Here is an 18,585-nt window from a genome sequence, read left to right on the forward strand (position 1 = left end):
ACTACACTTCTAAACCATTTTTTTTTAAAAAACTGCCTTCTTTATTGTTAATTAAAATATATATCTAGCAGCATTTACCAGTGTGAAATATATCTTAAGTTTTGTACAAGTTTACATCAGTAAGGAGAAAAAGGAAATGAGCCACATTTGCTTAACAATTTTTCTTGCCATTTTTAATGAAAAGCTTTTAATTGGCCTCATGGCTGAGAACCGACGTTTTAAAAGACTCTCCTGTTATTTTGCATACACTTCTGTCTCAGAAACGGTAACACATGACAATGTTCAGTCATGTACACAGATATATTTTTTTTCCATGGGAAAGTTTTCATATTGTCATATTCCAAAGGGTAAGTAAGTTGTAACTAGTTGGAAACGGTTTTTCTGCTAGAGGAAAAGCAGCCTGTGCCACAGGGTTTGGGGTGAAGAGAGTGGAGATGGAATGGTGGGCCAAGGGGGCATGTCAAGACCCAGAGTGTAGGTAGAATGGATGATCCTTTCTTTCTGCAGGTTCCCTGAGATTCACAGAGTTCATGGGCCAGTCCCTCATGTCCCGTTCCACAGGAGGTAGGAGCAGCCCAATTCTTCATACAACGGAACGAAGGAGGAATTTGCTCCCCCTTAGATCCTCCTGCAGGATTTCCCTAGGGAGATATGAGCAGGTCCGAGGTAAAATCCAAGAATACTCTGTAAATAGATAGCCATCCAGTGAGATGAAAAAGGATTGAGACAACGATTAGGATCAGATACTTTTTGAAATGCTCACTGTTCCAGTAGCTTCCCATTAGTGAATATTAGAGCATGATGTTAAACCTATATAGAGGGTAATGTCTAGGAATGTAGAGAACTCTTCTTTTAGGAAGTGCTTCATGAGAGAGGAGAGTATGTGTGGAGGAAGGAATAAAGCCTGAATGTTGCACTGTCTTGGCTCTCTCTTTTTATGCTGAACATTCACTTTACTTTTACTACCATTGCCCTAGCAGCAGACACAATGGCACTCTGCCCGTTGACTACTTACTGTTAGCCACAGTGATCCATTGTTAGCCAGTGCACATAGGTTACATACACTCACACACATATACATACCCCCCACATTAATATGTATTGTGCAGGTGGTATTAATATTGTGTGCGTGTGTTTGTAATGGATAATCATGGTGAAGTGTATTAGACGTACTCTTGCTCATTTATGCTAAGTATCCCACAATATCTGGTGGCAGTACATCTTATACTCCTGAGGGAATTCTGCACCACTGTGCATGCACAGAATTTATGTATCTGCAGATTTATTTGCTTCCCCACAGAAAAATGACTTTCTGATGAGGAAGCAAAGGGAATCCACAAGAGTAGTCATATGATCCTCCCCAGCAGTATGTTTTGGGTGCCCAAGGCAGCCAGCAGAGAGGTAAATCACTGTGGGGCAGAGGGCAGGAATGGGAAAGACCCCGCTGGTGCCTTCTACCCTGCACTGGGCTCAGCTGCTAGTCGCGGCTGGGCTGGGGAGAATGGAACTTCATCTTCCCCTGCACAGCATCCGGGACTGTGTCAGACCCTCTGCCAGATTTCTCCCCTGGCTGTAGGAAGCTCTACAAAGTTCCCCCCTCCCACACTTTTCTTGCACCCATCGTTCCTCAGCTGCAGGGGGAGGGATCACTGTATGGGGAGATGCTCCTCTATCCACCCAACCCTGTGCATCCAGACCCCCTCATACCCAGACCCTCCCATCGAGCCTCACCCCCCCACCTAAATCCCCCTTGACAAGCCCCACTACCCCTGGAACCACCCCAATAAGCCCCTATCAGCTGAACCTGGATCCCCACCCCTCTGAGCCCTACTTCCCCAGCATCTGGACCCCACACTGAGCTCCCCACACCCAGACTCCCCTGCCAAGCTCTATCCCCGCTACACCAAGACCCCCCACTGAGCCCCAACTACCTTCACCTGGACCCCTCTGCTGATTCCCATTACGGTTGCACCCAGAACCCCCCAACAAGCCTCTATGCATCCAGATCCCCCTTGCACCCAGATCCCTCACTGAGCTACTCGCACCCAGGTTGCCCCACACAGAAACCTCTCAACCCATACCTGGATCCTCCGACACTAAGCCCCTTCACACTTGGATCCTTCCTTGCTGAGCCTGCCTACCCACACCTGGTGCATCTGAAACGGGGGGGCAGGGACCTCGGGTGTTTCTGGGGCAGGTCCGGTCCTTGCGTTGTGTCAGGGTTGAGTGCAGCCTCTCCGCTTAGTCTATGTCCCGGGAGGATGGAGCTGCATAGTGATCTCCCACCTCTGTGCAGCCAGTGGCTTGTGCCCCCCCAATGCTATGCTGGAGCCTCCACATTTATTTGACAAATAAAATTTGCAGAATTTTGCAGAATTTTAAAATATAGTGTGCAGAATTTTTTATTTTTTGGTGCAGACTTTTTCATTTTTTGGTGCAGAATGCCTTCAGGCGTAATCTCAGCATTTGGCATAGGTGGATAGGAAACCTGTCAGAGATAAGAAACATGCTCTACCTGGTACAGGTGATGCATTCATGGCCCAACTAGTCTGTAATGCTCTGTCTGAAAAAGCAGAGATAAGATGGGTGCGCCTTAGTATCAGAAAAACAAAGTAATTGGGGAATACAGCCTTGGGTGCAATATAAAGCACTAACTAACTTGTAAACAAGTACCATATATGTGATTTTAGGGGCATATTCTGGGGAGCACATCTTCTGTGTAAGGTGAATTGAACACACTGCAAGAGCTCAGTTCCTGGGAAGGATTGGTGATGTATTAGATATTTCTTTCCTGTATTGTACTGTTTTGCCTTTAGACAATAACTTTGGCTGAGCTTGGTTATTTGGTCCTTTGAACATTGTTAATATTGAACCACAAGTATAGCCATTATACATTACAATCAATACAACAATGGCAGAACAGTCACAGAAATGTTGAGCGGGAAGGGACCCTGAGAAGTTATCTAGTCCTGCCTTGGCACTGATTCAGGACTAAGTAAACCTAGAGTGTTGCTGACAGGTGTTTGTTTGACCTGTCCTTAACAACCTCCACTGATGGGGATTCCACAGCCTCCCTTGGAAGTCTATTCCAGAGCTTAACTACCCTTATAGTTTCCTAATAACCAAATCTCCCTTGCTGCAGATTAAACCAATTCCTTCTTGTGCTAGCTTAAGTGGACTTGGAGAACAATTGATCACCATCCTCTTTGTAACAGCACATAATATATTTGAAGAACAGGACACAGTAATCCAGCTGAAACCTCATTGGTGCCCAACAGAGTGGAAAAAATATTTCTTATGTTAGGATAGTGAATAGCATCTTTGACCAGCTCATCCCACCTCCTCACTCATATCCTGTTGTACTGTTAATCCAAGCCCCGTAAAAAACATTGAAGGAGTAGGGTGGGGGTTGGGATGGTGCTATTGAGGTGGCAACCTCTTCAATGCAGGTATGGAGAGATTCAGCCCTGGAGGTGATGCTGAACAGGTGGCACAGTCATGCCTTCCAATTATTGAATCTCTTTTGAGGCAGCTGGGGTGACTTGCCTCCTTTCCCTTCAGTGGTGGGTTTCTTCTTTGAGGAGCTGTTGGCTTGCTTTCTTCTGTCTCTTTGCTATAGTAGTAACTCCTTGACTGGGCCTTGCAGACACTGACCCTTTAAAATTCAGCTACATTCTGTGACTTTGCCCCAGTTGTGCCCCATGTTGCACAATGTTTGTAAATTCAGAACAAGGGATCCTTCCTCCCTCCCCTTGCCATGAGGCTCCTGGGGGAAATTTGCATACCTTTGCTCCATATAAACATCCAAAAGGACCCAGCATTTGGGGCAAATGGAATGGTAGGCAAAAGTGGGTTCCTGAAATTTCTTTAAACCTTAAAGAAAGTTTGGGTTTGCTTTAATGGATGGATAAAAGTACAGGCTAGTACTTATTTTCCCCACAGTATTTCACTTGCCACTAGTTGTTATGATCACGTGAATTTAGTGCTCCCATGCTGTTGTTTTCTTTCTCAGCTGCTGATAAATGGTTCTGCAGAGTTAGGGGTTGATTTTTCAGAGCAGTCTATTGACTAAAAGACTTTGTTTTTGTGCACACAAATTCTGTTTTTCTTTGTTTAGCGAGAGTAAATATTCCAGGAGGTGTGTACACACAGCTCGTTGTCTGCTAATGGAATTCAGGCGCATACCTTCCACAGACTGTTAAAATAGCCATATCATTTATCTTCTGTATTTACTTCCATGTAGCACTCAGCACAGTGTGTATACGCTTGCAAAGCCTGCCGATTTGGACCGGAGAGTCCTGGTTTCCTTTCAGAGATCCCATCTCCCTTTTAATTCAGCACATCTTGTTATTTAGATATTGTTTGAATCAAAGGGTAAAGAAACATGAAGGCAAGTAGCATTTATAGCATTGCCATTGCGCATGGCATTGCCTATTGACGTAACGCAGTATAATGTGTATTATCATTATATATAACTGAACCATGGGGACAGAGAGCTGTTCAGTGGCTGTAGCAGAGATCTGGGGAGTCACTAGCTCTGGGGTGAAATACTGGCCTCATTGAAGTCAAAAGGAGTTTGTCATTGGCTAAGTCAAGTCACTTAGCTGTTAGCTTCCCCAGCTGTAAAATGGGGACTGGACTTACCTTCTGTAAAATGGTTTGAGATCTTCTGATGAAATGTGCTGTCTAAGTAGATTGACAGCTTTTTAGGCAGGGGCATTTTTACATTTGTTTGTAAAGTTGGCTGCTATAAACACAATACATTATAATATGCGCAAAGTATTATTATAGCATTGCCATGAAATACTTTCCTGTGTCATTCCACCAAAAGCACTGGAAAACATTGGAAAGTATAATCAAGTCGCACTAGCTGCATATTTTTAATCAAAACAGGCTATTTCAATATTTCAAGAAAAAAGCTTTTCTTTAAAACAAACCAAACTAGCCTGCTCTTGAGTCATTTTGACCCCAATATTATACACCATGAAAGTTTGTTATTCCATCAGCAAATTTCCTTCTGATTTTAGCTTCATGTAGTTGCTGTAAATATTGATCATTTCAGTTCTGAAAAATTAATTGCAAAATGAACCTGAAGAGAAACAGAGTTTTTGTAAATGCATGAGTCATATTCTGAGCTTTGTTGTGCTTTTTTGTAAGATGAGATCTTGGAATGTGAATCTTCAGTTGCTAACAGATACGATAATGATGCTTTGCGCTTATATAATGTCTGGACGTGAGGCTCTCAAAGTTCTTTGCAAAAGTAGGTAAGTGTGAGAGAAAAGAGAATCTTGTGGCCAAGACACTGAACTGGGACTCAGGAGATCTGGGAGCAGTTCTTGGCTCTGCATCAGACTTCCTGTGTGACCTTGCTGTGGGATAATAATGCTTCCTGTCTCTCAGCATTATCTTGTCTACTTAGAACGTAAGCTGTTTGGGGCAGATAATGACTCCCTGCTGTGTTTTGCAGTGCCTAGCACAATCTCAGTTGGGGCTTCTGGGCACTACTGCTGTAAAGAGGAAGTACCGTATTAACCTCATTTTACAGATGTGGAAACAAAGGCATAGAAAGATTAAACCCAACATTTTCTAACTTGGATGCCTAAATTTATTGCTCCTGTCCTCATGGGGATCTGTCTCCATTTTTCTCTTAAACTGAGGAGAAAATACTCTATATAAGGATTATCGATTGCTTGTTGGCACATGTAACCTATGTGCATTGGCTAACAATGACATCACCGTGGCTAACGGTGAGTAACAAAAGGGCAAAGAGAGTGCCATTGTGGAAATCCCCTTACTATAGCAATCAGCTTTGTTGAGTGATTATAACAGGAGAGTACAAGTCAGCAGATATGGGTTCTGCTCTTGATTCTACCACAGCCTGGGTGTGTGATGTTGTGCATGTTGCATAAAGCCAGCATTTTAAAATTTGGGCTCCTAAGATAGGGACCCAACTCAGTAGATAGTCATTAAACCAGAGCAGCCTGAGCGGGGAAAACTGGGCATTAGAAAGTGTTTCTTCCATTATTTCTGGTACCTCTTGCTTCCACTTGGGCCAGAAACACCACAACAGCTTTTCCCCAAGGTATTTCCAAACAGCTACTTCTGAACATTTCTGAACCTAATAAATAATTTGGTTCGAATTCTGGGCATAGTTTTGGGTTGGTTCCTTGTCAATCCAAACTGATTCAACCATCCCTAATTTGCTAATTAGTCATTCTAATAATGACTAATTACTGATTCCGGTCCAGAATTAACCTAAAGGTGAAAGCCTGGCCCAACTAAAGGGAATGGCAAAACTCCTATTGACTTCAATAGGGTGAGGATTTCACCCTTAACCTTACACTACCATCTCAAGTGAATAGAAATATTTTCTGAAATATTATGTATGTTTCCTTCTAGAATTAATTAAGTCAGAGATTTGAATAAAACATACTTTTTCCTTCTGGAAGCTCACTTGTTTCCACCTTGTCCATAAAATGGCTGTCAGTCATAGGATACAGCATACAGTAAACCACCACAATACTATGGCTATAATAATGCAATTTGATGCCTTGGTATATAAAGGATAAATACTTTATGGAATGAATCAGTGTGAAGCCAGAGGAGACAATGAACCAGGAGGGGAAAATGGGTCTCTAAACAGCCACTTGCATTGCAATTAAACTACATGGAGTTGTGTGCAGGTAACGTTCAGGGTGTGATTTAAGACCTCCAAAGCTGGAAATGACAGTCACAGTTAAGACTGAAATCAGCTCCATCCTTAACTCACTGTACTGGAGTTATTTGTAGCACTTGTTTGTTATTTGTAGAGCTGTGCAAAATTTTCATAATGATACACAAAAATCAGATTATATTTGCTTGGGTTTGGATTTTACTACAACCCAGTAATTAAGGCTGGGTTTGTTAAAACTTTCCCATCAGTTTCACAAACTTTCATTAATTTATGGTTCAAGATAATAACTAGAGCTGGGCAGGAAAGGGCTTTCCTATCCTGCCAAATGTTTTGAAATTTAAATTTTTGTCCTATCCGCAATTGGAATGAAAAGTCAAAATCTTGAAAATTTTCACAAATAGTTCAGGGTGTCCACACTAACCAGTTTAAGGTTTGTCTCATGTCCACACCAGTGCTGTCTTAAACTGTTTCAGTTGAAACGGCCACTTGGTATCAGTCCCACAAATTCTCAGCTCAGCTCACAGAAGCAATGTGATTTCTGATAGATTTCACAAACCCACTGGTGCACTGTGGAACAGTAGTGGTGTTACAATAAATAGCTCATAGGGTCATGCATAGGAACTTAGATAACTTTATTTTCAGTAAGTGCTAGAAGACAAAGGAATAAAGCCTCAGTGTTGCACTGCTTTGGTTCTCTCTATGTGCACACGCACAACAGCTGAGTGCCCTAACCCCAACTTACAGAGTCATTCTCATGCTCTCTCTCTCTGGGAGAACTCTGTTCCAGAATATCTCATAGCTTGAATGGGGGCGGGACTTGGATTCAAGTCCATGTGCTAGAGTAGGGAGTTTGAACCTGAGTCTCCCAAAGCCTAGGTGAGTGCCCTAACAACCAAGCTATAGGAGGTAAGGGGTCACTGCCTTTTCTGAAACACTTTATTTCCTGGCCATTTGATTTGCTGAAAATTCAAAACCGAACGCCCACAAATATTAATCAGTTTCAGCTTTAATTCTAGGTGCTTTATATGGTTTAATTCTTCTAGCCTAGAGCAGATCATAGATTTTACTATGACATGCTCAGATATCATGGTACAGTATGAAAACCTAGATACCCAGAGGACAGAAAGGCTCACTTATACTGGTTTTACACCATTCCCACTCCACTGGTATCAGTAGAGTTATTCCTGATTTACATCAGTGCAAATGAGAGGAGAAATCAATTCCAGAGTTTCATTATGATCTCTGCATTTTCTTAGATTCAACAGACTTCTAAGGTGGTTTAAATTGTCTCTTGTGACTTAAACTCAACATTCTCATGGCAGTCACTCTCATGAGGTTGAGCAAAGCTAGATGCCTAGGCATATTTTTAAAAATGCATGTAATTCACCTCATCATACTGGTTTCTGTGAAGGAACGTTTAAGTTCCCACCTCACACTGAGAGAACAAAGGTCCTTTTCTTAAACAAGGGAAAGTCCCCAGTCTAGAGGCTGCTGTGAATGAGTGAAGATAAGTCCTCGTGAAGAGAATACAATCTTTGGGGAAAAGAGCAAGCCACACCCAGGAAATGTGGACCCATGAGTGTAGAATTATAATTTCCTTCTAACAGCTAGAGTTACAGGTATGGCGAGGGAGGGCTTGGAGGATTATTATTTTTAGGAGCAGATGTAATCTCAGGAGTTTAGAATTTTAAGGGTTTGCAAATAGTATAAGTGAGGTAGGGGTTCAGATTTCTTCTCTGTCACATTTTCCCACCATACAATCCTTGGTTAAGATGTATTGTTTTCCTATGGTCCACAGAGTGACTCTGCAGCTGCTACGTAAGCCCCTAGGCTTCAATAAACCATGCTGCAGCTGTGCCTGTGCTTTGTGGAGGGTGATAGCTGATACAATAGCTCCTTTCAGTTGTTCTTCCAAACTCTACTTTGCAGGGAGGTGGAGAGCGACTTGTACATAGATTCTCCAAGTTTTTTTTTTTTAATAATGGAGATATCCTGAGGGTCATCAAGTCCAGCCCCCTGCCTTCACTAGCAGGACCAAGTACTGATTTTGCCCCAGATCCCTAAGTGGCCCCCTCAAGGATTGAGCTCACAACCTTGGGTTTAGCAGGATAATGCTCAAACTACTGAACTTTCCCTCCCGCCCTTCCTCACCCTTCTGTATTCAGGGCTGTTCTTGGGTGGTGGATGCAACACAGGATTTGCACCAAAGAATGAAAACCCCAGGGAATCTTTTTCTCTGTAGTTGTATGCTAGGAATGCATTTTATAAGAATGGGGAAAGAATCAAAATCCAGAATACCAAAAATGGGACCTTGCTGATTAACTAAGCAATCATCAGTTTTATCTTATCATTCTGATGTTTTTCAGCAGCTACATGCACACAGTATGTGAAAAGATTAGCATTGTAGGAATGCCTGTGATGGCAGTAAGGTCAGCATCTTGATCAATAACAACTCAGCCTGAACAGATATCTAATCAAAAAGAAAAAGGTCATCTTCAGTAAGGGACTTTAAAAAGACCGACCGACAAAATCTAATCGCTGATTACTGAATATTTAGTTAAGCGTTGACCTTGGTTGTTATTATTTAACTATAGACTATTAGCTAATTTCCTCCTGGTTGTGGATTAAACTTTCACAGTTGTTTTATTAGTTGAACTATTAAACAAAAAGGGTAATGCTACTACAGCCCAGCTGACATCACAGCAATGCAAAATAGGGCATGCTCATCCCTTAAAAAACCTATGGGAGAATAAGATTTGATCTTTTATACCAACCTCAGTGTAAACCATGCATAAGTACTGATCACCAATTAGAATATGATAGAACACTGTAGTTACAGGAATGGGGTCACCGGTGGTTCTGAAGGTGTCACACTGTGCTAACATATACTGTCTCTTGGAGAGGAGTGATCTTGCTCATGCTCAAAGGAATAATGTTTCTGCCAGCCTCACATACTTCACTTATACTCACTTCTTTAGTTCTCACGAAAGCAACACTGAAAAGTCCAGCCACAATACATCATGTCCCTTAGCAGTTCTAAACCAAAATTAAATACATTCTGTTGAAATTCAGTGCTGGGCATTAATTAGAGAGTTTCCCTTGCTTTTTAAAGAGAAAGAGACTAATTAGATTCAGTGCAGTTTAATAGGTAATTGGCAAAGGTATTTTTTGTGTGTGTTTCAGAGTAGCAGCCATGTTAGTCTGTATCTGCAAAAAGAACAGGAGTACTTGTGGCACCTTAGAGACTAACAAATGTAATTGAGCATAAGCTTTCATGGGCTACAGCCCACTTCATCGGATGCATAGAATGGAACATATAGTAAGGAGATAAATATACACATACAGAGAACATGAAAAGGTGGATGTTCCCCTACTAACTCTAAGAGGCTAATTAATTAAGATGAGCATGCCATCAGGGGCTTGTTCACCTGCACATTTACCAATGTGATATATGCCATCATGTGCCAGCACTGCCCCTCTGCCATGAGATCCTTCTCCACAGAAGACACAGTTTAAAAGTCACTAGCAATTAGCAGGAGAAAAAAAACTTTTGTAGTGATAATGACAAGAAGGTGTGAGTATACTTAACATGGGGAAATAGACTTAATGTGTGTAATGGCTCAGCCATTCCCAGTCTCTATTCAAGCCCAAATTGATGGTATCTAGTTTGCATATTAATTTAAGTTCAGCAATTTCTCATTGGAATCTGATTTTGAAGCTTTTCTGTTGCAAGATTGCCACCTTTAAGTCTGTTACTGAGTGACCAGAGGGGCTGAAGTGTTTTCCTACTGGTTTTTGAATGTTATGATTCCTGATGTCAGATTTGTGTCCATTTATTCTTTTGTGTAGAGACTGTCTGGTTTGGCCAATGCACATGGCAGAGGCGCACTGCTGGCACATGATGGCGTATATCACATTGGTAATGTTCAGGTGAACGAGCCCCTGATGGCATGCTCATCTTAATTAATTAGCCTCTTAGAGTTAGTAGGGGAACACTCACCTTTTCATGTTCTCTGAATACGTATATATATCTCCTTACTATATGTTCCATTCTATGCATTCGATGAAGTGAGCTGTAGCCCACGAAAGCTTATGCTCAAATAAATTTGTTAGTCTCTAAGTTGCCACAAGTACTCCTGTTCTTTTTGTGTGTGTGTATACATCTCAGATTCAGAGGACATTCGTACTGCACTAATGCATTGGTAGGAAGCAGTGTTAATTATTAGTATGTTAAGGTTGCAAGCTTTGGCCTTTGGAATCAATGTTCATTCTATAATGTTAGAATCAAGAGTCCCTGAGAAGTCTTGTAATTGCAAGTCAGATAGTTAATGGAAGCTGTCATCTGGGAGCAAATAAAGGACAGAGATCCTGGTTTCTAATTTGAGATACTTTCTTGCAGAGTAACCTTGACAAAGGTCATCAGACTGTATTGTGCCTCAGCTAACCCACCAGAAAACTAAGTAAAAACCATGGATACATGAAAACTATATGCTGCATCTAACCTGAGTCTCAATAGGTGAAGTAAGTATAAAACTAAGAAGATTCAAAATGGCATTTCTTTTTTTCATGCTTCTTGCACAGCAGGCAGCCATATTAGCTCTTTTTCACTTCATTATAGGCAGCTCAATTAGTTATTTCATTTGAGATACGAAAACAATCTTCAGGGAAGGATTTTTTAAAAGTTGAGCCTCCAGTTCATGAATTGTAGTCTACAAATCCACTGAAATCAAATGCAGATGCTGTTATTGCAGAAGACTATGATATTACCTCATACATGTAAGTTGTTTGTCCTCTTTCCAACAAAGGGGTAAAATTAGTCCAAAATTTATTTTAATACAGCTTTTAATATTTTATCATTTTTGGCCCTAGTTTTCAGCTAGTTTACATGATGTTTGAAAAGTAAATGGCGTGACTAGTTATTTCTGAACATTTGAACATCTCTAAAACCCCATTGACACCAAGTACAGTGGATCCATCATATAAAGAATTCATTGTTCACTCGTGAGAGAACTTCTTTGTAAATGGAGGTAACTAGAACTGCAACAGACTGGAAGAATTCGGGACCTTCATTCTATTCTCCATTTTAAAACCAGAACCTTGCTATAAATGACTCAACTCTATTAAAAGCAAAAGCAAAAGCAAAGAAGTGGAGCTGCAGTGAGTTATGTGGAATTAATTTTGCTTTATTGTCATGTAGACCTCATAAACCTCTTGTAGTTTATGATGCCACGAGAAGACGTCTAAGGAGTGATTTCCTTGCAAATGACTGCAGTCTGTTTTCTGTATTCATTGGAGCAACACTTTTAGGGTTTCATCCAAACTAGTGTTGAGCACCCTCAATTCCTAATGAAGTCAAGGGGAGTGAAGGGTGCTTAGCCAGATTGGGACATTTGAAGTGCAAGACCTGCTGGTGTCCAGGTACAGTGCTCTCCTGATTCAACACAGCTTGGTGATAGTGATATTAGTCTGATGTTTGAGAAAAAGGAAACATAGCCCCTCTGCTGAATTGTTTCTGTTTGAGTTGCTGATTCACTGCAGTCTTGCTGTAGATGGTAATAAAATAAAATTTCCATTTCAGACATGGAAACATAGGCACAGCAGACCTGAACTGGATCTCTGTATGTGGGTTTGTATAGTGGGATAAGGATTTTCCCTTGTAGTAAATGGACCTTAAATTAAAATGAAAAATAACAAAGGTGCAGCTATCTTGCTGCACTGATAGCTTTTCTGTCCACAATATCTCCTGAGAGCTCTCCTGTGCCAGGAGAAACCACAAGTGGTGGCAAAAATTGTTTATTTGCAGAATCTTTAGATTCTAGGAGTTAAATGTCACAGAAGGGCAGTTTGACTCCTCATTTGGGGAGGGCCTTCTGAAACCTTAGATTACATAACCATCTTGAAGGAGTGAAGGAATGAAAATAACACCTTTGCCGAATAAGATGGCTGGATGCCTGTACAGAACTGAGAACTGAGGCCCTGGCCTCTATGGAGACTTAATAAGTTACAGACCAATTGGACTCTCAGTGACTGGGATTCACACTATGGTGCAGTGTGAATAACTTGCCCGTGGATAGCTGTAGAACCTTAAGAAGCAGTGATGTATTTTTTGTGACTTTCAGTTGGAAGGGGTAGTGAGCAATAAACAGCAAGAGGGGAAAAAAAAACATTCTTAACGTAATGAGAATTGTGTGAATTTAATGTTGGTGAAAAGGGGCAGCTTGCCAAGACAGTCTCCTCTTTGTTCTCCCAGAAGGGGAGGTACATGGGCGGTAGCGGTATAGTGAGATCTTTCATGCTGCTCTCTCAATGCACTTTAACCCTGACTTGGAAGGGCAATGAATCGTTGTGAGAGGATAATTTAGTTTCCCAGTCTGTGGATCCTGCGCTGAGGGAATAGTTCAGTAACAACAGACCAAACCAAACCAGGGTATACATTTAGTTTTATTTGTGGTAGGATTCCATTTCATGTGGACACTTACCTGCTGGTTACTGACTGAAACCATCTCGCTGATTTCAGTATTGTCCTTACTACTAACCTGGGCTGGATTTGAACCAGAGACTTAGAAATAAAAGGCCCAGCAACCCAATATGAATCTTCTGCACCATCCCTAACCAAAAACTTTTCTTTTTGAAATTATCCAAATTCTTCAAAGGACTCATTTTATGATAGTTGACTTCCAGATAAGTCATTAAAGTTAAGGGCCTGATTCTCATCTCATTTGACATCTCCCCCTGTCCCATGTAACTGCATTGGCTTTAATGGAATTACTCCTGAATTACACTGGAAATGGAAAAACAGGAGTTAAAATGTGTACTCTTTGGGCCAACTCCTCAGCTGCTATAAATTGGTGTCGCTTCAATGACTTTAATGATTTCAAGGGAGCTATGCCATTTTAACCTACTGGGATCTGGCCTCCTGTCTTGGATACCATCATTTTTTATTGTTTTTAATATTTTTGTTCAGCTTTTTAGTTTTTTTTAAAGGAGGTTCTCTGTTAAAGTAAAACTTCTGCTGGATTGGAGGTGTGCAGGAGCATGACTTTCTAAACACCAAATAGTTCCACTGAGCTACACAGTTCAAAGCTTTAGAGTTCAAAAGAAACTGGACTTAATTTTTATGTTTATCCCTGAATAGCTTGAAACATCTGTACGGTTTATGGCTATTTTAATTTTATCTGGTAAGGCAACATGATACTCCTGGATTAGACAGTTCTGGGCTCAGGTCCCCTAGCAGATGCTTTGGGCTTATATCCACAGCTCACACATGTCCCATGGTCACCCGACACTGGCCCGCATTTCACAGGTCAAGGTTGTGATTTGCTAGCTGAGAGTGAAGACTAGCAGCTTTAAATGGTTTTAACTGCTTCAGTCTTTCTCAATCTCATTTTCCCTATCCCGTTGTATCAACTGCAAATCCTGCATTTGATGTATATCTGACACAACAACTGTGGGTTGTTTAGCACGGTGGCTCTCAACCTTTCCAGACTACTGTACCCCTTTCAGGAGTCTGATTTGTCTTGTGTACCCCCAAGTTTCACCTCACTTAAAAACAACTTGCTTACAAAATCAGACATAAAAAGACAAAAGCATCACAGCCATAGTATTACTGAAAAATTGCTCACTTTCACCATATACACCTCTACCCTGATATAACGTGACCCGATATAATACTAATACAGATACACTGTAAAGCAGCACTCTGGGGAGGTGGGTATGGGGGCTGGGGGTGCTGCGCACTCCAGTGGATCAAAGCAAGTTCAATATAATGCGGTTTCACCTATAACGTGGTAAGATTTTTTGGCTCCCAAGGACAGCGTTATATCAGGGTAGAGGTGTAATTATAAAACAAATGAATTGGAATATAAATGGTCTACTTACATTTCAGTCTATAGTATATAGAACAGTATAAATAAGTCATTGTATGAAATTTTAGTTTGTACTGACTTTGCTAGTGCTTTTTATGTAGTCTGTTGTAAAACTAGACAAATATCTAGGTGAGTTGATGTACCCCTTGGAAGACCTCTGCATACCCCCAGGAATACATGTACCCCTGGTTGAGAACCATTGGTTTAGCAGACTTTAAAGTTATGGTGAGTTTAGGAGAACAATGCCATGGCAACAAACTGTTAAACTATTTATTACAAATCTCTATTTAAACTGTGTCTTCTGTGGAGAAGGATCTCATTCCCTTGTCCTGGAAGTGTGATAATGTTTCAAATTCATTCTGCAACATTTTACACCAAGCTCAGTTACTTTTCAATTGAAAGGTTATCTGGAATATTGAACAGGATGCTGAAATGTCTGTCAACAGAATTTCAAAGACATTCCTTTAGCTTATTTTTCAAAGTATTTCAAAGTGTCCTTGGATCACTTTCTTGGTTTTAATTTTGTACATTTTAGTATAGTGGCATGTGTGATACAGCATGGCCAGAGGGCAGCAGGAGAGTGTTACAAGGGAGCCTTATTCCCTGTAAGGGGAAGAAAGTTTGCTATAGATTAACTAGAGCACCTGAAGCCAATTAGAGCACCTGAAGCCAATTAGAGTACCTGCAGTCAGTCACATGATAAACCCCCCCTGCTTCAATCAGACAGTGTGGGAGTTGGAGCAAAAAGGATTGGTATTGGAGCAGAGAACAGTTTGAAGAGAAGCAGAGGAAAGTTGGAGGAGTGCTGTGGTGGGCTAAGAAGTCCAAGACCCTAGGTAAGGGGCACCTGGCTTGTGCAGAGGGAGGGCAGGAAGCCCCCCACGAGCTGAAGGGCAGGAGAGGGAAGTAGCCCAGGGGAAGGAACCGCCAGTTCAAGTGGTTCACCACTATCCTCAGGGCCCCTGGGCTGGGACCTGGAGTAGAGGGCGGGCCTAGGTCTCTCCCTCTCCACTCCCCTCCTCAAAGACACTAGTGGGGCAATTAATATTCCAATTCAGGGGCAAGAAATGGTGCCCTGAACCCCCCCAAAGAAGAGAAAGCACGAGACCCATCATAATAGTGCCGGCAATTTGCCACACATCCTAAAATTAGCTAGTTGTCCTGATGTTTTAAAAGTTATCAGCATGACATAATATATCTTCAATATATGGTATAATATAGGTAATCACATATGGAGTGGTAATATTCATATTATATATGCCATTTTATCTTGCTTCTTTAACTGCCTTATTTGCACTCTGCCGACTAATCCATCTCTGCCAGAAATGCTTCTAACATTCCGAATCTCTGCACAACTTTCAAATAGTCAGCATCGTAATAAATCACTCTTAAAACATCTGACCACATAAATGTTTTCTTCTTGCTCCCAAAACTGGAATTTCTATTTAATTCAGATTTTTCTGCAGCACCCTTCACCATGATAGCAGAATGTTTAATTTCTCCCCCAAGGCCCAGGATTAGAAATATTCACTCCTGGACCAGTGACAGGTTTAAGATTTACCATCTTGTAAACCATCAGGGCTAGAAATTGGACATTTATACCATTAGAAAGCCATGACTCACTACTTCCCAACAGTATAAGGCTTTGGTTTCAACCCCTTGTAGGCCAGGAAATATTGAATCTTAACACTGCTATATTTTTGTGTATTGAAAATCTATTGTAGGTGACTTTTAGAATTTTCTAAAGGTATTAGTTACAATATGTTTCTCCTCCTCATAAATCTGTATGGTTGGAACTCACTGCAATAATAGTGCCCAGCTTTACCGACAGCGCACTTAAGGAATAGTTCGTAGTCTCTCTGGAAGTGATGCTTCTTATGCAGAATGGTATCTATATTCACCCTCCTACATAATTCACTTATAGGTTTTCCATTCCTGGATAAGATCACCATCCGTCCCATGACTGTGAAATCTTTATACCATCCCATCATGTGCGCGCATGTGTGTGTACACACACATAAACACACACACATATATCACATGATGGTGTTTGGAGTTATAAAGCTTTTTTTTGGCTGGGTTTGGGTTAGCTGCATTACTCACATACCAAGCATGGAAAATGGAAAATTTGAGTTCAGTATGGAGAATGTTTCAGAAAATTATGTGTAAACAGAGTTTTAATTAGTGATAAGGCAGAACTTCTGCTCTAAACTCTCTCTCTCTCACACTCGCTCACTAACTTTGGATTCAGATTCAAACTTTTAAGCTTGGACCCAGCTCTAGTTTTAGTGGAAATTCTTTTGTAACAAGCCAGAAGATGGAATTATTTGGTTTGGGTGACTATCTGCCTTCATAATAGTAAGGGTCATGGTGAATAATTAAATTTAGTCTCTTAAAAAAGTCTTTTTGAGGGAGTGGAGTAGGGGAAGAGCAATGTTTCTGCATGCCACTGTCATGTTGTCTGGAGCAGCTCACATCTATGAATGCCTACCTCAGGGCAGACTGTCAAAAACAGGGCAGACACCACAAGCTAGTGGTATGTTTTATAATTAGATTTCACCAACCTAGTAACAAATGTGAACTCCTGAATCACTATATCAGTCTAGAGTCATAGACAATTCCTTTAGGCTCTCCAGTCTATCTTGCTACCCAGTCAAGCTGGACTTAGTGATGATAAATGGTCACTTACACCAAAAATCACAAAATACACACATTTCTTCCAGTCCCATGAGACTAGTCACTTAACCCAGATCAGTTGGTACCCTAGATCTTACACCAGGGGTGGGCCCAGAACACCCTCCTACACCCCAAACTCCTCATTCCTAGCCCCACCCCAGAGCCTGCACCCCTTCCTGCACCCCAACCCCTACTTTGTGAGCATTCATGGCCCTCCATACAATTTCTATTCCCCGATGTGGCCCTCGGGCCAAAAAGTTTGCCACCCCTGTCTTACACCAAAGCCACCACCTGTACATTATCTAAAAGTTTATTAACTAGGAAAAGGAATAAGAGAGTTATTTATAGGTGAAAGCAAGCAACATATACACACAGATGAGTTGCAATCTAAATCCTAAGAGCGATAGAGTTGTAGTGATCTGTCAATTTAAAATGTCTTTCAGGGCAAACCAGGGATAACCCTGGGGGAATCTCACACTTCAGTGTAGAGTCTCTGGCCCTGTGAGAGTTAAAACAGCAAAGAGATGAAAAAATTCTCTTGTGACCTTGTTTTATCTTTTACATTTAGGGCTTGGCTACACTTACAAATTTGCAGCGCTGCAGCAGGGTGTGAAAACACACCCTCTCCAGCGCTGCAAATTGCGGCGCTGCAAAGCGCCAGTGTGGTCAAAGCCCCAGCGCTGGGAGCGCGGCTCCCAGCGCTGTCCGTTATTCCCCACAGGGAGGTGGAGTACAGACAGCGCTGGGAGAGCTCTCTCCCAGCGCTGGCGCTTTGACTACACTTAGCGCTTCAAAGCGCTGCCGCGGCAGCGCTACAGCGTCAGCGCTTTGAAGTGCTAAGTGTAGCCACAGCCTTAGTCTTCCAGTCCATGAAATGAGCTCCCTTGCAAGTAGCATTTCCAAGGTGTGTTAGGGCCATTCACCAATCCTTTGTGTCCTGATGTTCCTTAATGGCCCATTTATTATTAACAGACTATCTTGACAGGTGTCCTGAATGGGCAGGAGGGATGATTCCCATGCCTGGGTTAACAAGTGCAAAGCAAACATTTTCAAAGTTATAAAGCAAAACGTACATATTTTCTCATAGCATGGAATACAGACATTACAAGTGAGATTAATGCTTGAGGTGAATTACAAGCATTTCAGAGTCTAAACACTAAATACATGCTTATAAGATTAATACCTATTTTGAACCCAACTAAGAAACAAGTGAGCTGCTTTGCTTTCCAGCTATGAGTTTGTCAGTTATTAGCTAACACCTATGGCCTTGGATAGAGCTGGCACTTGGTTTGCCAGCGTTACAAACAGTCCAAGAAGATATAGAACACTGGCTGGCTTTGCTTTGCAGCTTCTCTATTATAGCAAAGCAAA

The 18,585-nt window shown here is 41.5% G+C and overlaps 1 long non-coding RNA gene across 2 annotated transcripts in view; it reads left to right on the forward strand.

Annotated features, from left to right (window-relative positions):
- Window positions 1-18,585, forward strand: part of LOC120396900 — a 176,339-nt gene that overhangs the window by 93,173 nt on the left and 64,581 nt on the right. The window contains exons 5-7 of one of the 2 annotated variants that reach the window (XR_005593515.1): window positions 11,073-11,194; window positions 11,292-11,449; window positions 11,543-12,332. This is a non-coding gene — a long non-coding RNA (uncharacterized LOC120396900). Of the gene's footprint in view, window positions 1-11,072; window positions 11,195-11,291; window positions 11,450-11,542; window positions 12,333-18,585 lie in introns of those variants that run through there. The other variant, XR_005593516.1, reaches the window with a different exon arrangement.

Source organism: Mauremys reevesii, linkage group 2 (genome assembly GCF_016161935.1).
Source record: "Mauremys reevesii isolate NIE-2019 linkage group 2, ASM1616193v1, whole genome shotgun sequence".
Taxonomy (NCBI): Eukaryota; Metazoa; Chordata; order Testudines; family Geoemydidae; genus Mauremys; species Mauremys reevesii.